Consider the following 12979-nt stretch of genomic DNA (forward strand, 5'->3'; position numbering starts at 1 on the left):
AATCTTAAACATTAATCACAGGAAAATCACACAATGTTTAGAGACAGAGTTTCATTGATTTTATTACCATTTAAAAGGGGCACATAAGCAAATGTTGCATAATGGAAAGGAACAATTGGCTGATGAAACAGTAAGAGCTTTTGCAATTTAACCAGAACCGAACAATGTGTACACCACCCCGCACAGGGTGCGTGTTTATCAGAAAAAGCATATGTGTTCAATTTGTATAATGTGTTATTATTTCTTACACTGTACTCTTTAGTTTTAACCATGTTTGTTACATTTTTTAATTACAAATTTATTTGTCAGAACTTGATGATTATGATAATGCTTTATATTGAGTGGCACAAATTCATATTTAATAGATATGCAATTGATATTAAATTTACATTAAATTATTCCTTGTTACTTTCCATTATCATTTAAGTCAGATTAACTGTATTTTCAGTTAAAAACATGTAAACAATGGGAAATTATTACATATTTTCAAGGGTAACAAAACGTAATATAAATTGACATGATATGCAATTACACTTTCAATTGACATTTGGTTAACATTTAGCAAGAAACCAGCTATTGCATATTTATTAAATATTAGTTTAACATTAATTTAATATGCAATTGCATATCTTTTTAATATTAATGTATGCCGTGCAATATAAAGCGTTACCATGATTATGTATTTATTTATTCTATAATTTTCTTAAGGTGTTGGTTTTCAATCACGATAATTGTCAATAATTAGCAACGAATGGGTTTCATACAAAATATGTTGATTGCCCAAATACTTTTGTCAAAGTATGAAATTTGTTTTTGCATGTTATTTTTTATTATATGCATTTTATGTAATAATCTGTTTTTTTATTATAAAGCTGAATCTCACTTTAATTCATAACTTTCAATAGAACAATTAGAACTTATAGACATTATTTTTTGTGTTTTTTCTATTTTTTTCAACCGCCAAAATTCTTTTGTCTGCGGCTGTAACTAATCCAAATAAAAATAATAATAATAAAAAACATAAGTGCTTTATAACATGACATGAAGCTTTCAGCTGGTAATGTCTCCATTAACATTGTAATAACCTGTTATCACTTGTTAACAATCACCAACATCTTGATAAACATGTTCACAGATGTTTTATAAACTAAATTGTGATCAAACTCTTACATTGCATTATACTATATACTGTACCAATGCTGAAGAGTGACTCCAAGCTGTTCTTGTTTTAGTTTTTTAGTTTTTGTTTTTTTGCGCAGTGTACACATTTGGTTTGTAATTTAAGCAATATTACTACTGTTAATGTACTATTAATAAAAATAAAATAAAAAGAAACACTATCTAGAAAATCTAACCAATGGAAAAGTCTACTTTAGTATATAATTATTTGAAAGTAGATACTCCACTTAAATAATAATACAAAAAAAATGGATTGACAGTGAAGTAATTGAAGTGTCTGATGAGTATTTAACTAATGGGAAGCATGGAATTCCCCCTGAAGTCTTTCACACATACAGTGTACATACACTGTGAGCTTAAATAACCTTGTTATGGAATACAATGGAAATGCAGACAATTCTAACATTGTCACTGTAGACAGAGAACACGGGGTACTGTTTATAACAAATAAAACTATTCCCAATGCTGCCAAATTCAACATATTAGCTACATGTATTTAATTAATTATTTTATTTTTAAATAGAAAATAAAATGTGCTTAGACCCCATTGAGAAGTAGTTGTGCAACATTACAGTGCAATTTCAGTCACACTTCATTTTAACATTTGTTAACATGTTGGCAATCTAGTTGTTGATGGTTTATAAACGAAGACAATTAGCACTTAAAATAAAGCATTGGTAGTTGCTTTACTCTTTACCATGCAATCCCAACAGCAAGCTGAATCAGACTGAAACTGCAAGAATCCAGTAGAAACTAAATACTTTTTGATGCCAGTAATAATGGCTTCAAGAAGGAAGCCCAAGCAGTCATGCTTCGAATGTGAAACCAGCTGTCTGTGTTCTGTTTCTGTCTCTGACATTTTCTAGCATCTGGCCAAAAGACATACATATCCAAGCACGCTGCAACTGTTTCTTTTTCTTTCTTCTTTCTTTTTCAGGTCGAAAAAGTCCCCTGGGCCGACATTGTCAATACCTTTAGAATTCTGAATGCTTGAATCAGATCACCGCATAGTCTTCTTTGTTCAAGACTGAATAGATTAAATTATTTTAGCCTGTCTGTATACAACATGCCTTTTAAACCCCGGATAATTCTGGTCGCTCTTCTTTGCACTCTTTCTAGAGCAGCAATATATTTTTTGTAACAAGGTGACCAGAACTGAACATAGTATTCTAGTTGAGGTCTTACTAATGCAGTGTAAAATTTGAACATTACTTCCCTTGATTTAAATTCAACACTTTTCACAATATATCCAAACATCTTGTTAGCCTTTTTTTAAAGCTTCCCCACATTGTCTAGATGAATACATTTCTGAGTCAACATAAACTCCTAGTTCTTTTTCATAGATTCCTTCTTCAATTTCAGTATCTCCCATATGATATTTATAATGCACATTTTTGCCTGCTTGCTTGCAGTACCTCACACTTTTCTTTATTAAATGTCATTTGCCATGTGTCTGCCCAGTTCTGAATGCTGTCTAGATCATTTTGAATGACCTTTGCTGCTGCAACAGTGTTTGTCACTCCTCCTATTTTTGTGTTGTCTGCAAATTTAACAAGTTTGCTTACCGTACCAGAATCTAAGTCATTAATGTAGATTAGGAATAGCAGAGGACCTAATACTGATCCCTGTGGTACTCCACTGGTTACCATTTTGAGGCTTCTCCTCTAATCAGTACTTTCTGTTTTCTACATGTTAACCACTCCCTAATCCATGTGCATGCATTTCCTTGAATCCCTACTGCGTTCAGTTTGAGAATTAATCTTTTATGCAGGACTTTGTCAAAAGCTTTCTGGAAATCTAAATAAACCATGTCGTATGCTTTGCAATTATCCATTGTCAATGTTGCATCCTCAAAAAAATCAAGCAGGTTAGTTAGACACGATCTCCCTTTCCTAAAACCATGCTGACTGTCTCCCAGGATACTGTTACCATATAGGTCATTTTTGTGCAGAGCCCAAACCTCAGTGGTAAAGGTAATGATTGTGCTGAGCCCAAAGCTCAGTGCTACCTTTCTAACAGCATCTGTTCATATTGCTTAAATCAATTAAACCAGTGTGGCATGGATTCATCTCAAATCCAGACGAATGTCACACTGAATATGCTTTGCTGTCAGCAGCAACATTCATATTTGTGAGAGTGTGTGCGTGTGTGAATGTGTTTTAGTCCAAGCTTCAGTGTGGAGAAAATAAAAAAGTCTCAGAGGCATTAGAAATGTTCCTCCCAATATACAAGACTGACTGAGAGGCATCACAAGGGCCATTTAGAATTCTAAGCTACTGCAGCTGGAATTAGCCTAGATACATACAATTAATTCAATTTACTGTTATTCCCGTGTCTCATCTGAACACATGTTAAAAATGCATGTTATAAACAATATTAAAGTAATTTTGCCACGTCTACTGTAGAAATATTTGCAGGGTATATAAACCTGGCAGGTAGAGACACCATATGATGAGCAACCACTTCAATGTAATCCCAAGGACAGACGCACTCCTCAAGACAATTGGTGGCTATTTTGGGTGGTTAATGTGAAACACCTTTAGGCTTGTCCGTTGCTTTTTTGGTATTTTTTTTTCTATTTCTACTGCAGCAGCACAAACAGGCAAGGTTCTTAAAAGAATTAAGCACGTGCATGTCAGTCTCTGAAGGAATTCTACATAAACCTCATGATATGCATAAAGAACATGAAAGGTAAGTGCAGTAACATGCTAAATTGAGGGAAAGGCAAGAAATAACACATCTTGCTACCATGCTACCTTGCTTGCTTACACAATTAACCCTATCACCATTTTAGGAACAGGGTGCATGTATACTGATGCACAAAAGAGACGCAACACTCCAGTCTAATGGATTTAATCAAATATTTTAAACATAGAAAATGTGAACAAAAATACATATCAAAGAATCATGCTAAGTTTTCAGTATGAAACGTGACACACTGTCAAAATAAAAACATTACAATGTTAGTATCGGGTATGACCTCCCTGAGCATTAACAAAATCCTGGCAGCTTTGATGCATAGACCTGATCAGCCTCTGGACAGACTGCTATGGGATGTTCCACCATTCTTCTTGTGCAGCTGCAGCCAGCTGGTGAAGGTTGGCTGGTCGCAGTTGTCTCCTGTGGATGGCACTGGCAATTTGGTCCCACAGATATTCTATTGGACTCAGGTCAGCAGAACAAGCTGGCCACACCAAGAACTCAACATTGTTTTTGTTGAAGTTGTACAATTGCAATCCTAGCACTGTGTGGTCTTGCATTGTCCTGCTGGAAAATCGACGCTTCCAGATTGTCTTGCAGGAACGGCAAAACTGTTGCCCCAAGGACTTCGTCAATGTGTCATTGAGCAGTATGGTTGCCCTCAATCTGCACCAAAGGTGTTCTTGTGTTTAAATGTGATTCATCCCCACATTCATCCCCACATTAACCTATCTGCTCACTATTTAAAATGTAAATAACATTATGTATGTGCCCAATGAGCTATTGATGCAAAACTTAGTGTTGAGTTTTCATTGTGCATCAGTATATATTAAAATTGATAGCTCAATAAAGTAGCCAACCAGTACTTTCAATGTTTAACAATTCCTGCCCTTGGAAATGTATGTAAAATAGACTGGATGCAATCCACTTTAAAACTGCATTTTTTAAAAATCAAAATGCATTTTTTTTATTAATGTTGTATGTATTGGGTGCCACTATGTCCCTAAGTGATAATAGAAATAAGAGTATGCGATATTCAAGATTACAAACTGTGTTTGGTCTGTCCTTCAAACTGCAGTAGTAAAAGACTGATTTAGCAGAACAAATGGAACATCAGAAAAACATCCAAGATGGAAAATTCTATTTGAAATTTTAACACTAGCCGCAACATGTACCATAGAGATTATTTGTTTTTCAGTCTGGAAGATATGTGTTTTGAGGTTGACTCAATTTCTGTTATTGCTTGCTGGTGCAGGCACTCAGAATTATTTATAGTGAAATGTATTGGAATTTTAAGGTTCAATGTTTGGAATAATTAATTAATGTTATTGTTTCAAAATAAATTATATACATTATATTAGTTTAGTAGTGTAACACCTGCAGTATCAATTGTTAAAAAATGTATTAGAGTTTCATGACTGTAGCAGCTAAATAGAATGGAATTAGCAGTCTAATTTGCTTTAAGATCACAAGCTATCTATTCCTGTATACATCCTCATCATTATGTTTGTCTTGGCCTTCACCCTTTGACATTTAGAAGAATGTAGCATGCAAAATAGAAGGCTAATGTGGCAGTTTGTCTACACAAGTCAAGGAAATGGTCATTGATCGTTTAGTTGCAGTGTGCAACTGACTCTGAGTGCCCATTATGACTGCTAATGACTTGTACATGGAAGATTACCATCACTGTCTATGATTATTTTACCAGAAAGGTACTGTATATGACCTAAAAAGCAACTTGATTTATCTTAACTAATGTATTCTTCGTGTTATTTAGATTCACTTAGTATCATTTTCAGTTTCGGTAATCACATTTAAAGAAAACAGAGCACTTCTGTGGCATCAGTAGAGCTCTCAGAATCATGTCTAACCCCTAAGTACATCTGGTACAACAGATTGTAACCATTAACTTACTTCGGAAACCCCTGTTCTCTTCAAACCTATTTTTGTCAGTTATGTTAAATTCCAGACTACCTCATAGCCATTGTATAATCACAATATGGCACTCCAGGATATGTGTTGTTGTGTGGTATCACCACTTCTTGGGCACACCCACACAACGGTAGGGCAGTCACAACAGGCATTCGATACAGTCACCTTTCATTTCAAGAACAGGCTCATGAGAGTCAGAAACGGTAAGCTTTTTGTTATTTGTTATACATTTTGTGATATGCACGTGTGTGTTTTTTATTGCATCTTTGTGTTCTCTGTGGCTTGATCTGTGCCAATTCCAAATTTCAGCACACTGTGTTGGCTAGATACTAATATACTTTTGCCATGACACCATTTTCTCAAACAATTTATATTTCCTGCCATATAATGAAGGGCAGAAAGCTTTTGCAGTCTTTTAATCTACCCCAGTGCTCAATAGAACAACACAGACAACAGCAAAGTTTTCATCAGTTTCACCTTCGTTAATTTGTCTGATGCATCCTTTTTTCACAATTCTATCCTCTAACTATCACTAGTTAAATATACCCAGCTGCAAAACATTCCTATTCAATCCAACCCTAATCATGCCATTGATTTTCACCACCGCCACCTCTGTCCTGTTAGTTTTCTCTTTTTCATAATCTGTTTGATCTCCTCAGCATCTCAGCAATGCATCATCTGCATTAAATATGTGAGCTTTCTTTCTTTCAGCTACTGACCTTTGTACTTCCCTTATCTGCTCATCTAATTATTATTACCCATAACGACTGAACAAACGAACTGAAGCAATGCATCCCTGATTCTCATGCTAATGTCAGATCAACCTCCCTTTCCATTACTCCATCGAATTGATGTCACTTGATGTTAAAGATTTTGTTGGACAGCACCCAAGTTGATGTGTTAAGATTTTTGGGCTTTTGCATAATCAGTGAAAACAACAAGTATTTAATCTATGCCTAGCACATTTCTCGTTAATAGAATTTTACTTTACAGGGCTTGTCTTGACTAGATTTCAGCTAATTCAAAATGTAGAGGTGACTGTGGCCAGTGTCCATTTACCTTATTACCATTGATTCAGTGGGATCTGCTATTCATTGTTTTTGTTCTTGTTTTTTCAGCTCCTCTCTGCTCAGTTGAATTGGTTCCATCTCAGCTGCTGCTGCTATACAGTTGTACGTTCTAATTTGTTGGCACCATCTGGCTTCCTGAAAAGTTCTGCTGTAAACTCTCTACATCTATCCAGGATATTTTCCACCAACAATTTCAAATCATTCACTCTGATGCTTGCTTCCCTTGATGCAAGCATGATCTGTTGTTTTATTTCCACACTGTCGGTTTAATTGTTTCCATTCGACATCTTTGCAATTCACTCTTTTCTTTTGACACAGCTTCTCAATTTCCCTTTCCAGATATATGCGTTCTTTATTGCTAGCACTAGATGAAAACCACATCTTCCAAAGAAGCAGCTTAAATTAACAAGCTGCGACAACAATTTGAAAATAGAACTTTCATATACAAGTATCTAGGTGAGAAATAAGTGTTTACATGTTCTATTTAATTTTGCATGGGATTCGTGTTTTAACAGACATGTGTTCACTTCTCCCAGGACACTTCAATGTGAACAATTTACATTTTAAGATTATGCTTATTTGGTAATTAAAAAAAAAACACAAAACAACTTGAGTCAAAACTATTTTTTCTTAATCCACCAACTGTATATTTCACGTATTTTTGTAAAAACAAAATAAAATGGAACACAATGAGCTTCTGTAAAAATGATTACCGGTGTTGTGTTTCATGTTCAAATGCAATTCAAACCATGAACTAAAAAAAATAAATGTCACAATATCCCATTCAGTAGAACCCTGCTGTACATTTTTGGAAACTAAAATACAGTACAAAATGATAAATGGTTTTGGATGGCTTTGGCTAATGCAACCTGATTTGTATCTCAAAGTTCATGCTTCTTACCTCTGGGAGTTGGTACTCTTTGACATGGATGTCTGGGGATTGTTTAAGGAGCATTTTATGCATCATGGCGGATTCGAGGGCAGGAGATGATTCTGTATAAATTAGCAAAAGAACATTAGTGTGGGTTATCTGCAGACTTTAGATTAGTGTGGGGTATCTGCAGACTTTAGATTAGTGTGGGGTATCTGCAGACTTTAGATTAGTGTGGGGTATCTGCAGACTTTAGATTAGTGTGGGGTATCTGCAGATTTTAGATTAGTGTGGGGTATCTGCAGACTTTAGATTAGTGTGGGGTATCTGCAGACTTTAGATTAGTGTGGGGTATCTGCAGACTTTAGATTAGTGTGGGGTATCTGCAGACTTTAGATTAGTGTGGGGTATCTGCAGACTTTGATTTGGAAAAAATGATATCCTTGAAATCAATGTATGCAAATAAATATGAATAGGCGTATAATTCTATATCTAATCATAATACTGGTACTTATTTTTGAAAGTGACCTGTATTTCTTTATATCATTTGGGACAGATATCTTAAGAAGAACTGAAACTTACAGTCTTGATACCTTTTATGGATTTGACAAAATTGATATCTATGTAGTCGAGGCATCTTTTTACTTTGGCTGGTGCGCCTAAATTGTTTGTATTGGTTGTGTCCATTATTATTATTATTATTATTATTATTATTATTATTATTATTATTATTATTATTATTATATATCACCTTCTTGACCAGGTCTCCTTTGAATCGATCTCAATGGGACTATATTATAATAAAGAATCCTCTGCTTAATATTAGGATACTAATGATAAAATACTGCACATTCCTCCTAGGATCCATTTCACCATGTTGACAGCATTAGGCAGGCGTTTCATGTTAAATAAGTAAGGAAGCACTTGGGCTATGCAGAGGAGCCCACACTTGTGCTCGCACTCAGAAATGATATACTCCCTGTATTGTACATGGAAATGGGGCTACAACCAGAGGTAAGGTACAAACACATTCTGGTCCCCAGACCAGACAGTGCTTACACGTAATCTGACAGTAGTTAATTTTAGCACTAGTATGTCTTTTTACCAACAAAAGTGGCCTGAGCTAAAACTGTAAGTGTTCTTAAATGAGTATAAGTAACATTGTGTTGTTCTGCTGCGTTAGTCATACTCAGAAAACCACTTCAGAATCATTTAAAAAGGCACCAAGAGAACAGCATGCTACTTGTCACACTAAACCCATTGTATTTGTGATAAAATAGAAGACAATGTTAAAATAATCACTCAAGAGTGCTCTACATCTTGATAAAAAGTTCATTGTTTTTGTCAAATTCCTTACAATGGTTAAATAATACTGATGGGGTCAACTTAACAAAGTTGCCCTTTCATGTCATTCTATTCCTGTTCAACCTGACAAACAGAATGTAGAAAGGATGCTACCCAATTCCTTCACTCAGTGATGATGTGCCAATATTGAGGACAGAGGAATTAAAAAGGCACAAGAAACCGATCTATATCTATTACTCTTTATCAATTGTTTTCATGCTGGATAATTGACAAGCAAGGCAAGGAAAAAACAACACCAAGCCAGTGGAAAAGCAATTTTAAAGTGTTTGCTATACTGCTTACTCATTGAAAAAAAGCTACCGCAGACAGCAAACTTAGGGCTGGTTGTGATAGTTCGTGAAAATGACTAAGTAGTTTATTTAGGTTCTGAACATGTTCACAAGTATTTATATAGAAAGGTGAATGTATTTTGCTTGATCCTTTCACTATCGGCTACTAAGTCACTGCTGGATACACTAGGGAGGGGGTGTTATAATTTGGTATTGGCTTTAGGCTGACATAGGGTCTAATGTAATTTACTTTAAGATAGGAAAAATGGTTTCAGGAAAATTCAAATTCATGGAATAAACTAGAGAAGAACAACTACTCATTTGCCGAATAGTCAAAGTAAAAATAATTGACTTATTGCCACTTAAAAAAAAACAAAAAAAACTTTGCTGTTTGTGCACTATATTATAATTTAAAACTGCGTAGATAAAAAAAAAAACAATTTAATAAAGTTCAGAAATCTAATTTACATGTAATGGATTCAATCAGAACCCTTCTGTCCATCTGAAACCGCACACGTCACAATTACTTTCCTTTTCAAAACAATAATGACATTGCTAGTTCGCTACCAGAATGCACACACACATGCATTACTGTGTTGCTGCTGATGACTTGAAATTGAAGGGTGTGACTCATTGACCACCACTAATCATCTATTCGGTGCTACTTCTAGAATAAACAGAGTGCATTTTTGTTTTGATTTGATGATGGTTTAATCATATTAAAGTAAAAATCTTTCCAAATGCGTTGTTTACTACATAACTTCTGTAAAAGTTAATTGAATTTGGCCCTGAAGTGTATAACAGAAGTCTTAGTTTTGTTGGAAGCATTCTACCATACACAATGGAGTTATATATTTAAACCCTGGTTATCACAGTAAAATCCATGAAGTGATCTGAGATGTTTTCACTTCACTGAAAGCAGGGTTCTTTTCAAAATGAATGATCCTGGAAGTGTCAGTCATAAGGGAACACCCTAAGCAATAGTGGCCCCCAGCTGCATGCCTAGAATGTGTTGTTTAAATGGCCTGCCTACAGCAACAATTCAGTAAAATAAAAGAAGGCTATTAGACAATAGCTTGCATTTGTTATTATGTGTTATAAAATGCAAAAAATAAGAAATTTATTGGAGGGAAAAATAGGTGTGCAATAGACAATAAAACAGCATCTTATAACATAAAAAAAACAGACTTGATATAGATTAGTCATGCCTCAAAAATTTCATATATAACTCTATACCTTCCCTCAGTTGAGGTACATTTCTGTCAGAAAAACAAAGATGTAGTGACCCCATAGATTTTCTTGTTTTAAGAAAATCAATAGTAGAAAGCACTATGAACCTTGATTGCATAGCCCCCTTTGCAACAGCCTCAATTCAGTAAGGCTAATGTTTTATGCCCTGGTACCAGTAAAGGGCTTGGGACGATCACTGTCTGTCTGAGTCCGTGGTAATGGGATACATATGTCAACAGGAACGTATGTGAAATCATAATGTTAATACCGTCACATAAACAGTTCTTAATAAAATTAAAAAAAAATTTAATCTGTCTGTAATCCACCATTGACTAGGTTGTAAAGATGAATAACGATTAATGGGTGTGGAGATGCAAACAGACCTGTTGAGCTAGAATATTACTACCAAAAGTGAAGGAAATTGTGTACCACAAGATGCTGCTGCATTGCTCAGTGTGCTCCCTCTGATAATTATGAGTCATAAGCTTGAAGGTGCCTTTGAAAGGAAGACTTCAAGCCAACCATATGTCAGAACTACAATAAGAGAGTTAACTTACCTTTGTAAACGATCACAAGCAAACTATAAAGGCAGTTACATTGATAAGATGAATACATATATTAAAAATACAACTGTACACAAACATTAAACTGGCATGGGATATCTGATTACATGTCAAGCACTTAGGTATGTCCTTATTTTTAAGACAAATGTTACAAAACACTTTCCACAGAGAGTGATGAGGGAGTGGATTGGGTAGTAATTCATAAAAAATGTTTCTGTAAGTAAAAATGAACTACACTCCAACTTACTACTTACTATCATAAGAACATAAGAACATAAGAAAGTTTACAAACGAGAGGAGACCATTCAGCCCATCTTGCTCGTTTGGTTGTTAGTAGCTTATTGATCCCAGAATCTCATCAAGCAGCTTCTTGAAGGATCCCAGGGTGTCAGCTTCAACAACATTACTGGGGAGTTGGTTCCAGACCCTCACAATTCTCTGTGTAAAAAAGTGCCTCCTATTTTCTGTTCTGAATGCCCCTTTATCTAATCTCCATTTATGACCCCTGGTCCTTTTTTCCTTTTTCAAGTCAAAGAAGTCCCCCGGGTTGACATTGTCTATACCTTTTAGGATTTTGAATGTTTGAATCAGATCGCCGCGTAGTCTTCTTTGTTCAAGACTGAATAGATTCAATTCTTTTAGCCTGTCTGCATACGACATGCCTTTTAAACCCGGGATAATTCTGGTCGCTCTTCTTTTCACTCTTTCTAGAGCAGCAATATCCTTTTTGTAACGAGGTGACCAGAACTGAACACAATATTCTAGGTGAGGTCTTACTAATGCATTGTAGAGTTTTAACATTACTTCCCTTGATTTAACTATCCACTACTATGCAGTTATCAAACATACACATTACATAACAGAAAGAATAACCTACCTTACCTGATGTTTAGATCCCCAAGTCAATCCTCCTGTTTTTTATTGCACATTTGTCGAGTGCTTAAGTTATACTAGGTCTCGGTTTTACAACAGCCGTTTAAAGCATGATTCGGAGGGGACTAAAAACCAGATGCCCTCAGAGTTGGTCAAAAGCAAAGGATGTCTAGTAAGATTAGTTTTTATCAATGAAAGTTGGTAAATTCAAAATGAAATGTGATGTTGTGGCCAGAGAAGGCACTTTTGTGAATGATTTGTATGCAATTAACTGGGTTTAAATAACTAATTTCATTGTACCTTCTTTTCCAAAGGCTGCAATAACCACCCCCATACATATCATCAAATGCACCATTAAAAGCATTATTTTTTTTTGAGTCACCAGTTTTGTTTTTGTATTTCCACCTGACGCCATAATAAGAGTAAGTGCACACTCGTTGTGCAATCAAAGGAGTCCAAGGCTGAATCTGGTGTAAAAATAACTAGATATGTGTTTGACACATTTTTTATCTTTTTTTTGATGTGTGCTCAGACAGGCAGCGATGCAAACAGCTCACGGGTCAGAGCTTACATTGATTGGGACGGGGGTTTACAGTGTCGCTAGTGGCTGATATTTTTTTTTCTCCCACGTTGTTGAATTATTAATTTTGGGGGTGGTTCAAACCCCTAAAACCACCCCCAAGCTACACCACTGAGTCTGAGGAGCGATACAAAAAAGAAAGAAAAAAGACAGAACATAACACACAAGTCTTTGGAGGCCTTCAACGAGCCTCATTATCATGCCTGATGCTTGAGTTTGCTGATGAGCAATTCCCCACATACTTCTGGAAGTAGGTGCACGAAGCAGAGCACATTCTTTATTATCGTGTGATAATGGCATTTACATTTTCCTCAGATACCGAGGGCTTTTGTGATATTTTGCTGTTC

This window comes from Acipenser ruthenus, chromosome 6, assembly GCF_902713425.1.
Source record: "Acipenser ruthenus chromosome 6, fAciRut3.2 maternal haplotype, whole genome shotgun sequence".
NCBI lineage: Eukaryota > Metazoa > Chordata > Actinopteri > Acipenseriformes > Acipenseridae > Acipenser > Acipenser ruthenus.